Genomic DNA, 11276 nt, shown 5'->3' with positions numbered 1-11276 from the left:
CAGAGAACCTCCTTCTCATCCCCGGGACCTCAGCTTCCTCAGAGAGGCCCCCTGAGTAACCGGACCTGCTCATTCACTACTGCACCTCCCTACTGATTTTCTTCCAGAGCACTTCTCACACAGCACAAGCCATGATTATCTTGTTTACCTGCTTCTTTTCTACCCTAAGTTTCAGCATTTGCCTTATTCTTTATTTTGTACCTGTTTCCAGAATAGTGCCTGGCCTAACTTAAAAATGATTTATTCAATACATGCCACTTGCATATGAGTCATTTCACAAGAAAAGTAGCTAGGACTTGGAAAATGAAGTGGTTGGATCAATGAAAGGTCTCAGTGAACATGGTGGTATCATCAGAGATTGGGCAGTAGGAGAGGGGAGGGGTTTTCTGCAGGAACGTGAGGTGTTCTGTATGGTACATGGCATTCTGCCAGTGCAGTGGACAGCCACCAGAAACAGCCCAGTAGGAGACAGAGGGCAAGAACCAAGAGAAGACAGGACTGAAGTTAAAGGTTAGCTGAAGCCAGGAGAGCAGGTACATTTCTATACAGACAGAAGGTCAAAAGTAGGAGCAACCAAGAGGGTAGGTGGATCCTGAGAGAACCACAAAGGAAAAAGATCGGCAACAAGGCCTGGGCAAGGTGGTCCCTCCACCCTGGTGTCAGGAACAGGGACAAGCCAGGCCTTCCTGATCCTCTGCAACTTACGCCCTTCAGAGCCCCTGCATGGCACAGACCTCTGGCCCCCAACTTACCCCTACCCTCCAAACCTTTACAGATACATGAGACTGGAAGGAGATTGTAAGGTATTTTATCCAATGTCCTTATTTTGCAGATGAAAAACTTTGACACAGAAATGGTTACTCAGGGGCAGAGGTGGAACTACCACCTGACTCTGATAGAAATAATTACCTGGTTAGTGGCAGACATGGGTCTGTGATCAGACTGCAATATAAATGGTTACCTGGTTAGAGGCAGAGGTGTGGCCATCTACAACCTGACTCCCTGACTTCTAAGTACAGACTCCTCGCCACTTCCTCATATTTCCCAAACTTTGAATTAAAAACCATGTTCTGAATATGACAAACATCTGTCTAATGTCTGTAGGATTCATTCCTTTTGGGTTGCCTATGAATCCCTGGGGAGAGGAAATAATGGAGACAGAATGACATGCAATTATTTCAATATTGGAACCGCATTTTGAGGAATCTACTAAAGTACAAGAACTTAACTGATCTATAAACTATAATAAGATATCACACAAGAAAAACAGGACCTTTTCTGCATGATTGACACTGAACCCGACATTGACAGTGAGCTAACATCCGGGGGAGCTAGTTATCTTGCTTTAAATAAACCCCAGAGACTAGGCTTCCAAGAGTGGGTATGTGGCAGAGTCAACTAATGTGAAATGCTTCCAGCTACACATATCTAAAAATGTTGGATAAAATATGACAAAGTTTATTTAAAATGCAAAATTAAATTGACTAACAAGAGCCCCCCAGATGCTAGAAACAAAGGGAACCAAAGACAGAGCAATATAGTGTGATTCACAGGTGCAGTCGCCGGGTGGGAGCAGGGAGTTACCCGACCCAGAAACACACCCCACAGCCACAGCCTTTGTTAACACCAGGTGAAGACAGCAGATGAGGTTTTGGAAAAAGCTGGAACTGAGGTCTCTGTGAAAAGCTAGGATTCTTGAATGCTGGCCCCCTTAAAGGAAAGGACACAGAAGGCTCCACCCACCAACATGCCTCTGTCCAAGACTCTGAAAAGGAAAAAAAAGTCTGAATTTATATCATTTATGTGGTGTAGCAATCCCTAGGTTAAGCTTGTGACTTATAAATTGGTCCTGCATTGATCACATCCCCGTAGCAGTTCAAAACCGTGGAATTATCTGTAAAGACAAAAAAATCAGTATGTTCAAAGCTGTGCAAGCTCTTTTAAAGAAGGAATATAAAGTATTAGCACAAATAATACATGATGAAAACAGAACAACTGGATTGATGGAAGAAACAAATAGAAACAGGAAGAATAGTTTGTATTAGGGGTGAACAGAAAATAGATGGAATTCATCCCTCCAGTCTTCATTTATGATCAAATGTTCCTTTGGTCTTTTTGGTTCATAAAAATTGTCATTTAAAAATTTATTTGAATGTTCAACATTGTACTGGGTTCAATAATATTCCCCCCAAATTTGGAAATGAGGTATTTGAAAATGTAAGTAACTAAGAAGGGTCTCTACTGATGAGGGTGGGCTCTCATCCCATGGCTGGTGTCTCATAAAAAGGCCACATGAGGGGACAGAGACGCAGAGCTCCCGGGGAGAGACCCAGGTTATCAGAAGGAAGAGATTGGGGTGATGCAAGTGCAAACCAAGGAACAGCCGAGGATTACCCACAAACGCCAGATGTTGGGAGAGGTGAGGAAGGATTCTTCCTCAGAAACTTCAGAGGGAGCAGGCCCTGTTGCCAGTCTTCACTTCTGAGTTCCTGCCTCCAGAACTGTGAGAGAATGAATTCCTGTTGTTTTAAGCCACACCGCTTGTGGTCCTTTGTTATGGCAGCCCCAGGAAACTGATGCGAACATGTGATCAGTAAGAGTGCATCGGCAGGGGACAGGGAGGTAGAGGAAAGGCAATATTTGTAGAACATATGAATAAGAATTTCCAGTGTGGATGAAAGGTGAGAGTCCTTGAATCTCAGGTTGCCAAACTTAGCAAATAAAAACACAAGATTGTTAGTTAAACCTGAATTTCAGATAAGGACAAAATAGTTTTTTTTAGTAGAAGTATGTCCCATGCAATATTGGGTCATGCTTACCTGAAATTAAAATTTAGTTGGGCTTCCTGTATTTTCTCTGGCAACTCTGCTCAAATTGGAAATTCACAGACCATCCTGAACAGGATAAATAACAATATATTGATGCTTAAAGGAAATCACAGTGAAATGGCTGAGCACCAGTAACAAAGAGGAAAATCTTAAAAATAGTCGTATAGTCAGAACAATGGAATGGCTGCAGATTTGCCTTTAGCTACAATAGGGGCTTCAAATAATGGAGTTAGACATTCAAAATGCTAAGGAGGAACCCTGAACTTAAATAAATTTAGATAAATTATCATTGAAGAGTGAAGACAAAGGATATTTTATGACAAAGGGAGAGTATTTTCCATCCGCAGTCTTCATCAGAAGCATTATTAATTGGCGTACTAAGAAGGAATGGTGAGGAATGAATTCTCAAGAAAGTTGTTACGTGTAACTATCCAGACAGGCAGCATTTGGGATGATTGCGGCTTCTTGCTCTCCATGCTCGTGGACGATCTCCTGCCCTGCAGCGTGGCCTGGACCCGGAGTCTTGCTCCTAATAAATATAACACAGCGGAAGTAGTGAGATGTCACTCCCAAGCTTCAGTTATAAAAGGAGTTTGGCCTCTGTGCTGGCTGCTCTCCCTGGGTGAGTCCCTTGGGTCGCTCAGGCTGCGGGAAGCCGCCTGCCACGCTGTAAGCAGCCCTGCAGAGAGACCCACGTGGCCCCCAGTCCACCCGAGTTCCTCAGCTCGCGAGGAACTGAACTCTGCCAAACCACCAATCAGATGCTTCAGCCCCAGTTGGGCTTTCAGATGACTGCAGCCCCACCGGATGGTACCTGGATTGCAGCCTCATGAGAGACCCAGACTCCTCAGAACCACCAGCTGAGCTGCTCCTGGATTCCTGACCACACTGTGAAATAACAGATGCTTGTTGTTTTAAACTGCTAAATGTTGGGGTCATTTGTTAGATGGCAATAAATGATACAAATATTATTTGGAAATAGCAAAAGCAGTAACTAATCATGGAGCAACAGAAATAAGATGTTACTAAAAAATCTATGGAACAGTGAAAAGAAAGATACTAGTGAGCAACCGGGGCTGATGTGTTCAAGGACCTTGATTGTTCATGAGGGTGGAGCTACTGATTCAGCTCACAATTTGTTAAGCAAGAGTTTATATTCAGTCCTTAAGCATGATGCTGAGGGAGCAAAACTGTCAATTCCAAATCAGTGGGAGGGGGAGAAAGGACAGTTAGAAAACCCACAATTTAAGAGAAAGCAAAAAGGGAGAAAAACAGAAGGAAAGAAAAAGCATGGAAATCAAAAGAACTTTACAAATCAGCTGTACTTTTTTTGGTATTGACCAGGAAATCAATAGAAAAAAAATGAATATTCGCAATACATGTGAACAGATACCTCAATAGTTAAAAGACATATTAACTCAGATGAGAGAAAATAAATTTGAGGATGTTTCCTTCTTTACACCATTTAGAGAAACTTCTAAATACAATCTGTTCATGAACTATGTTGTTTGCAGGAGACAGCCTGCTGCGAAGGATCAGATCTGACACTACTAAACTTGCTACAGCCCATTGGAAGCTCAGAGCAGTGGAGAATGAATTGTATATAAAGTCAAGAATTGACTCCAGTATTCTTGGCTAGTACATTGATTTCTCATTTGTAAACTGAGAGGAGTTCTTGCCTTGACCTCTTCATTTGATATTTGTGACATTCATAAAAAGACACACACGGGAAAGAACAAAGGAAAGTTCTACACAAAAATCCACATTACACGATCTGCAATACAATCTAGCTGTTCATTGCAAGGAGTTAATAATACATCAATATCACATTTTTCCAGTCTTGTTTTTACCAGCTGTTAAAAATCATCCTGGCCAAATCAGGTTACCTGAGAACAAGTTTTAAGTCAAATGCCACTTGTATCTCTTTGTATCACAGATCCACCGAAGTTTGCAGTGCAAAGCTCCAGTTTGCTAATCTGGGCTCATTCATTCAGTCATCATTTCCTAATCATCCACAGAAGATGCTAAATCCACAGGGTAGGGAACGAGTAAGTGGGACAAGGCCCCACTTCACCGCACACCACTTCACTGCAGAACCCCCACCCCTGAAAGGGGCCAGAGGTATGGTTCTCCTTCTGTACCAAGCCCTGAGCTCCTCTCTCCAAGCCTAAGTGTTTCTTGCTGTACAGAAGATCATCAAAGACGCAGGAAACCTGATTAGCTTGTTTATCCACAAGTGTGTGCCCTGTACATCCTAAATTCCCTTAGACTTTCTTCGTTCATGTAATTGGCTGAGTTCCTCTGAGACTTCATCGAGACCAACCTGTTTGGCAGCTTCTCTTTGCACACAGCCTGGAGCAGCCTGTGCCTCCACATTGACACCCCAGGTTTTATTATAAATAAGCCCATCCTGCCTGAACTGCATTAATGAGGACCATCTACCAGTGCCTGTCCATGCAGTGGGGCCCTTTTTATAGCTGGACCAGCCTGTCTTGGAAGAACTGTGTGAGGGTGGGCCGATCTCAGAGTTGAGATAGTGAGTTAGGGTAGGTGTCTCCAAATCCAGATCCTATCACACTCTAATCAACCCTTCTTAATCTGCAAAAAAGGCTAAAAGAACTACCACCAAAAACCTCATATAAGGAACTGATGGTCCAGGAACACTTCAGTTAAAAAATGTGAAAGAAATAAGAACTCAGCAATTTCAACTTCAAAGAAGTTCGCTCATGAGATAGGATTCCATTTCTGCAAAGTGTAAATGAGTCATTTTAAGCACACTACACGAGTCAGCTGTATTATGAACTTGCTACTTACAAATATTTCCTAGAACCCCAGCGTATATGAAACCAGACACACGCACGCACGCACACACACACACACACACACACACACACACATTTGAGCTTTCTTTTTCTTGGTTTTTAATCAAATTTACAACTTGTTTAGAAATCCCAACTTCCTATCAGATTTTTAAGGAAATTCATCCCTTAAGATTTGAGCTATTTTCCTTTAAAGATAGATTTAAATGGGTTTGTTATTGGGCCTAATATTTAAGGGTGATTTTAAATTTATAATAACAGAGACAGCAAAAATGTAATCCCCCCCCCCCGCCATCTTATATATGGGCATGTATGTTAGAGCTAATAGTCAAGTGTTGAATTCCCCTACAGGGCTCCCCTAGAACTTAGAAGTCAATGCTCTATTTTAGAGGAAAACATTACAATCAGTACTGGTGGTATCCTTAGGGCTAAGGTAGGCACCCACTTTGGCCTGATCGGTGTGGCCTCACGGTAAGATCCTTGCTCACAGCCCCGTGGCTCCGTCCGTTCTTATGACCGTGTCCCTTATGTAGACTGGAGCAGGCCCTCCTGCTTCGGTCAGCCCCTTCCCCCACGGACAGCCTCCCAGGTTTCTGCCATTGCCCCTTGCTCTGGTTTATACCACTGAACAGTTGCTGTTTCCAGCCAGTCTTTCTGGTCCCACCTTGAGACCGCTGCCTGGTTCTGCCCAAACTTTGAGCCCGAGAATGCCACACGGACATCACCCTGGGCGCCCCAGGGCCGGGGGCGGGGGGCAGTATCCTGTACTGACAGGGCATCTGATAACCCTGCCTGCTAGCCCAGTGACACACAGAAGATGGAAGTGAGACAGACGTATTGTCAACAGTGAAATGAGAAACAGCTTTAAGGAAGGGACAGAGTGACCATTGCCACAGAGACAGCAGATGCAGGGAGAGACAGGGGTGCCAGGCAGATGCAGCCACAGATCGCTCGTTTCCTCCAGCCAGCAGCTCCAACATTACCTCCTGCAGAAAGCCTCCCAGGGCCCCCAGACCTAACAACTTCCTCCGCGCTCCATCCTCACTTCCGTCCATGGTCAGAGGATGCATGGGCAACACCGTCTTATGATGTTTGTTGTTCTGTCTGTAACCTCTTCCAGGCCACCATGGCTCTGGGGCCTGTGCCTGGTTCATTCTCCTACCCCAGAGACCAAAGATAATATCTAGAACACAGGGGTTGCTCATTAAAATTCGGTTTAATTGAATAGCATTGTTTCTAGGCGTCAGCTCACAGTAAGAATCTTCCATTTCTTCTTTAGACTCTTTCTACTCCCAGCTCCCCAGACAACACTTTCTTCTAACCAGCTTGGACTCCTCTCTTCTGGAAGGAGCTCCGAGAAGGGTGTTCCACTCAGTCTCACTTTTCTTGGCTTCATAAAACCAATGGGACGGAAGGTGCCCCCAGGTGTTTCCCTGAGAAGGCCCTTTTGGGCTCAGCCTCTGTGCTCTAACCTCTCACTTTCTGAAGTCCCACCGTGTAGGTGAGCTGCTCTCCATTTGGGTTGACTTTCGGAAGCTCACTACTCAGAGCACCACAGTTTGGACCCCCAGATGGTTAGGCAACCGCATGCTCACAACAACCACTGTCCTCTAGGAAGTATTATTACGTATCTGTTCCTTGAGGAGTACTCGCTCTTCCTTTCCCCTTCTCATCATTGTTTACTACGCTCAAGATGTTTGCCAAGGCACAGGGGGAGACATTCTGCAGCACAGGAGGTTTCCTATTTACCCGCATTTTCACCCTGCAGTTGAGAACTGATGGTATCAGGGCAGCAATGTCTCGGTGGTTTCTGAGTGTGCAAAACAGGAGGAAGCGATGCACCAAGCTCATCAAACCAGGTCTGTGCAAACTTAGCCCTCTGCTAATCACGCACAGCTCTCCTCTGCTGGCATCCACAAAGCCCTTGGGGAGCTGGGATGCAAAATGCTTAGAAGTGCAAGGTGTAATAAGTTTTTGCAACAAAATCAGTCCGCCCAGTGCTGCGAACGTCTTACAGATCTTCTGCAGTATGATTGAAACATAAGTTATAATAATAAAAATAAATCCAAGCCTTGTCCATAAAACATGCTTAGGGGTAGGCTGCTAAGGGGCTGTCCTCTCTTCCTGTAGCTGCTGTGACAAATCACAACTACAGTGGCTTCACCCACTCACATCTCTTATCTTACGGTTCTGAAGGTTGGCCAAACCCAGTTCTCACGGGACTAGAATGAGGCCGTGACAGGCCTGTGGTCCTTTCTGGAGGCTCCAGGGAGGAATTTGTTTTCCTGTCCCTTTCTGGCTCTTGGAGGCCACCCCAGTTCTTTGGTTTGTGGCTTTTCTTCCACCTTCAAATCCAGCAAGTGTGCATGGTCTCTCTCTGCCTTTCTCCCTTTGCCGCAGTCCTGATGCTCCTGCTCCGCCCACCTCTTCCATTTTTAAGGACCCTGGTGATCACACTGGGCCATCTGCACAGTCCAGGATAATCCCCCATCAGAGTCCGCTGAGGAGTACCTTTCATTCCACCTTTTCCGTGTAACACAACATATCGCAGGCTTTGGTGATTACGGTGGGCACATCTTTGGGGGCCATTATTCTGCCCACTGGCCGTGTCCTGGAGCCAGGGGTCAGGAGCCCTGGTGGTGCACCAGTGAGGCAGGTGCTTGACCCACATTCTGGCCTTGCCACCTGCTCAGCGCATAGTCCTGGGCCAGGCGCTGCCCTTCTCCCTCTGTGTTAGTCTGGGTTCCTGGAGTTGTGGGTGCACGTAGCTTAGCACTGTGAGGAAATGCGGACACTCGTCAGGGAGGAGAGCTGAAACTGGGGAATGTGCTACGAGCAGGTGGCCCCTGTGAGCAGGGCAGCTTGGCCTCTTACGGCGCTGGAAAGGCCACACGGGAAACACTTTCCCGATTGTCCCATGAAGGGCAGGGAGGTCCCAGCCCCTCCCCCTCACAGGCTGGGGGCTGCTCCTGAGTGTTACCGCCCAGCCCTCTGTCCTGTCTGCTCTCATGGCCAGAGGACACCTGGAAGTGAGAGAGACACAGGGAGCTGGCCCCAGTCAGGAGGTGGCTCTGGGTGGGCCAAGGGGACCTGGGTGGGATGCTGGCAGCACCGTCACATTCCCAGAGCCTCTGCTTCCTGAGCTATGAGTGGAGAGAGATTATGATAGTACCTACAACCAGGCTGGTGTGAAGGTTAAGTGAGTGGGGGAGTAAGTTAATTAGTCTAGTGCCTGGTGCCCAGAATGTAAATTGGGATCATTGTTTTCTCTGGCTGTGTGGCCCCAGAGAAGCCATGTTACCCTTTATTGCTCTGACTCAGCTTCCTCAACTGTGACCTGAGAGAGTTTATTCATTCATATCACTGGTACCTGTTGAGTGTTAGGCATAGTCGAGGAGGTAAGGGGAAAAGGGAATAGACATACTGTGCCTGTTCATGTGGCCCTTCCAGGTCTGCCGGGAGAGACAGATCACAGCCCAGTGATCCCACAAATGACAGGAGCTTGCAGCTGAAATGGGTGCTGAGCATGATGGCATTAGGGCATGTGAGGCTTGACCAGCCAGGAAGGTCAGGAGGGCTTCTACAGGCAGGGTAAGGCTGTCAGGGAGCTAGAGACAGAGGAATGGATGGGGACTGAAGGACAAGGAATGAGAGCTCTCTGAGCAGCAGCGACAGCATGTGCAATGGTTCTGGGGCAGGAGGGAGCCACAGAGTCAAGAAATTGCACCAAGGGCAGGGTCATGGGATGAGGACAGAGAGCAAGGAAGGGGAGCTGGTGGGGGGGCAGGGCTGGGCAGCTCAGGCTCTCGAGGGTCAGCAGTCTTTATCCCGTGGGCAATGGGAAGTCACTGAAGTAGTGCTGACGTGCTCAGAGGGTGCTTCCAGCTCCAAACCGCACTGAGCAACACAATCTTGAAATACCTACCTTGATGCATGGCAGAAGGAAGGTGTCTGGGTTTGCTTTTATTTCTTATCCGGCGTGCTAATATTTCTTATCATGCCAGAAGCCCTGAGAATGATCTAAAGTTGATCAACAATCCATCAACCAAGTTTTTAAAAGGACACAAGAAAGCGCAAAGCAGAGTCCCTTCATGCTCGAGTCAGGTCGCTGTCCGCTGGGCAGCCGCTCTCCTGCGGCCATCCAGCCTCACCCGGGTCTGGGGAGACCCGACTGCCCCGGGAACCCTGACCGTGCCGGTGCTCCCGGCTCCCCCCGGCCGGGGGCTGGGGGCTGGGCGTGCTGTGTGCTCCAGGCAGGTCCCGTGTCTTCCTCCCAGGCGAGTCCTCGCCCTGCTCCTCGGTGGTCTGGTACTGTAAGAGCTCACACCCTGCCCCCGGCACCAGGGAGCTTGGACTGAGCCACGGCTCCAACTTACCTCCTCGCGGCTTCTCGAGGGCCTTCTGGGGAGGTGGTGAGGCCACTCATGTAGCCGCCATGATCCCACATGATCATCAGACGAACAACCTGGAAAGGCCCCTGCAGGCCAGAAGGAAGGGAGCTCATCAGATAAACGTGTACAGCAAAAACTGGAGTCTATGGCACGACACAAAGCCCAGGTCCTCTGATGCGCTTTGTGGAGGCAGCCAGGAGGCACAGGCCTTCTTCCCACCGCTGTGTGTCATGCACTCCACTGTCTCCCTCAGCTTCATACGCTGGAGCCCGGATTCCCCTTCTGACGGTACTTGGAGGGGCGGCCTTTGGACAGAACCTGAGTTAGATGAGGTCATGAGGGTGGAGCCCCGTGATGGGATCAGTGCCCTTATGAGAAGAGACCAGAGCTGGGGGTCCTTACTTGCTCTCGCTCTCACTATCTCTCTGTCCCCACCACGTGGGGACACATCTACAATCGAGATGCCCCCACCTTGATCTTGCATCCCAGTCTCTGGACCTGGGAGACACGAATGTCTGCTGTTGAAGCCCCCAGTCTGTGGAATTTTGTTCCAGCGGCTGGAGCGGACTAATACATACGGATGTGTAAGTCTGCTGGTGTTCTTCTCAAAGAGGAGGTTCCGTGTTCCTAAAGGTGATGCTGAGATGGTTCAGCTTTGCAACCTTTATTCTATCCAAGGAGGTTTCTCATCACGTCCAGGTTGCAGGGGTGACAGGACCTGTGGGACAGGTGCTGGGCTCAGTCTGTCTGGTGCAGCCAGCACCCCCAGGGCCCCAGTGCCAGGGCTTCCTTTCTGTTAGTGCCGCTGAGAGAGCCCCATGTTGGGCGTGAGCACAGCTGAGCTGCCCCACCAGGGCCTGATGCACCCTGACCACTGGCCTTCTAGGCACCCTGCAAAGATGCCTGTCCGAAGAGGAGTAAGGGCTGCTGTGGTGACAAGGGACATGAACTGTGCAGTCTGCACACTCACAGGACAGCGGGGCTCCCCAGGCCATGGCCAGAGCCCCCCAGGACGCCCTTCCCTTTCTGCATTATGGACGAGGACCCACACAGTCCTGGTCACCAGCCACAGTCACAGGAGGGCTGAGCGTGAGGGCCAGCACTTCCCGGGAAGCCGAGGGCTGTCAGCAAAGCTGCCTGCCGATGGCTCTTGCAGGGGAAGTCCATTCAAAACAAGCATCAAACTGTCCTCTGTCCCCAGGCCCCAAACCAGCCCAACTTCAGGTGCCTTGAATCTG

The 11276-nt window shown here is 48.3% G+C and overlaps 1 long non-coding RNA gene across 1 annotated transcript; it reads right to left on the bottom strand.

Annotated features, from left to right (window-relative positions):
* Positions 1-1150: 1150 nt before the first annotated feature.
* Positions 1151-5038, bottom strand: LOC130684218 (uncharacterized). Its single transcript, XR_008998404.1, has 5 exons — positions 4715-5038; positions 3643-3716; positions 3250-3357; positions 2820-2894; positions 1151-1765 (listed from the first exon to the last, which is right to left on the bottom strand). It is a non-coding gene; the product is annotated as an uncharacterized LOC130684218 (long non-coding RNA).
* Between the last annotated feature and the right edge of the window lie 6238 nt (positions 5039-11276).

Source organism: Manis pentadactyla, chromosome 6 (assembly GCF_030020395.1).
Source record: "Manis pentadactyla isolate mManPen7 chromosome 6, mManPen7.hap1, whole genome shotgun sequence".
NCBI lineage: Eukaryota > Metazoa > Chordata > Mammalia > Pholidota > Manidae > Manis > Manis pentadactyla.
Note: the sequence above shows the minus strand (reverse complement) of the source record. Positions and strands in the feature narration are given on the sequence as shown.